Genomic DNA, 1,660 nt, shown 5'->3' on the forward strand with positions numbered 1-1,660 from the left:
TTGGCGCCGTTGCCGGGGAACTATTTAATTCTTTTTATTATTCATATTGGTTTACTTTTACTAACTTGATTTCTCTTGGTATCTCAGAGTTATATGTCTGATGAAGACACTCAGAACAGGTTGGAAGCAATCAAGCAGTATCTTGAGTCATCGTCAGCTTCTCGGTCTTCAAGAATTATTACTAATAATCCGCTCTTTCAACGTCTTGCTCCACAAGAAAATCCTGTTAAAGTGACATTACCGTCTGACAACGAATCTGATTCTAACGATTCAGTTCGATCCTATAGAACAATGGCTCAGCAAAGGACATTGAAAGAGTTGGCAGCGCCAAATCTTGACCAACAACCACTATGCATCCAATATCCACCGTTGGATGTAAACTTTGAGCTGAAGTCGGGCCTCATCCACTTATTGCCTTCTTTCCATGGGCTGCCTGGTGAGGATCCGAATAAACATTTGAAGGAGTTTCATATTGTCTGTTCTAGTATTAAACCCGCTGCAGTGACTGAGGAACAGATTAAGCTGCGAGCTTTTCCTTTCTCTCTAAAGGATGCAGCTAAAGAGTGGTTGTACTATCTTCCACCTGGTACTGTTGAAACTTGGAATGGTATGAAGACTATGTTCCTAGAACGATACTTTCCGGCATCTAAAGTTGGAAGCATCAGGAAGGAGATCTGTGGTATAAGGCAGTATACAGGAGAGTCTTTGTATGAGTATTGGGAGAGATTTAAGAGGTTGTGTGCTAGCTGCCCTCATCATCAGATAAGTGAACAGCTCCTCATTCAGTACTTTTATGAAGGATTACAATCACTGGATAGGAGTATGATCGATGCAGCCAGTGGGGGTGCACTAGTTGATATGACTCCTGCTGCAGCCAGGAGCTTGATTTCTAATATGGCTGCTAACTCACAACAGTTTGGCATTCGTCAAGATCCTGTTCCACCGCCTAAATCAGTTAATGAAGTGAGCACCTCTAATGCTAATCAGTTGGGTCAAAAATTGGCTCAATTAACTGCAGTGGTACAACAACTAGCTTTGGGCCAACAGGTGCGGCCATGTGGAATCTGTCAAGTAGTGGGGCACCCTACTGATACGTGCCCCACTCTAGTGGAGGGAGAAACTGAGGGTGTTAATGATGTGGGAAATTTTCCTGGTCAATTACGTCAGATGTATTATGAACCATTTTCACAAACTTATAATCCTGGCTGGCGTGATCATCCAAACCCTCGATATGGGAATCATCAACAAATAGCTCAACAACCAACAGCAGCAAGACCACCTGGTTTCACTACACAACAGAGGTCTCAAAATAATTATGTACCTAGACCATCACAACCACCGCAGGCTGCTCCACCACCAAGTGCTAAACCTTCTACTGAGGATTTAATCAATGCACTTGCTACAAATACTCTTCAATTTTAGCAAACTACCCAAGCTTCCATCAAAAGTTTGGAGAATCAGGTGGGACAATTAGCAGCATCATATAACCGGTTGGAGGCTCATCTGTCAAATAAATTGCCTTCACAACCTGAGATGAATCCCAAGGAGAATGCTAGTGCAGTAACTTTGCGCAGTGGGACGCAATATGATCCACCTAGTCCTCCAATTCCCAGTAAATTGTCATACAAGCCACAAGTTGATTGTTCAGTTAATGAAGATG

General features: G+C 42.8%; 1 non-coding gene across 1 annotated transcript; it reads right to left on the reverse strand.

The window, feature by feature from the left end:
- Nucleotides 1–657: 657 nt before the first annotated feature.
- Nucleotides 658–764, reverse strand: LOC133833692 (small nucleolar RNA R71). The gene has a single exon (XR_009893059.1). It is a non-coding gene; the product is annotated as a small nucleolar RNA R71 (small nucleolar RNA).
- Nucleotides 765–1,660: the final 896 nt, after the last annotated feature.

Source organism: Humulus lupulus, chromosome 4 (genome assembly GCF_963169125.1).
Source record: "Humulus lupulus chromosome 4, drHumLupu1.1, whole genome shotgun sequence".
NCBI classification, from domain to species: Eukaryota; Viridiplantae; Streptophyta; class Magnoliopsida; order Rosales; family Cannabaceae; genus Humulus; species Humulus lupulus.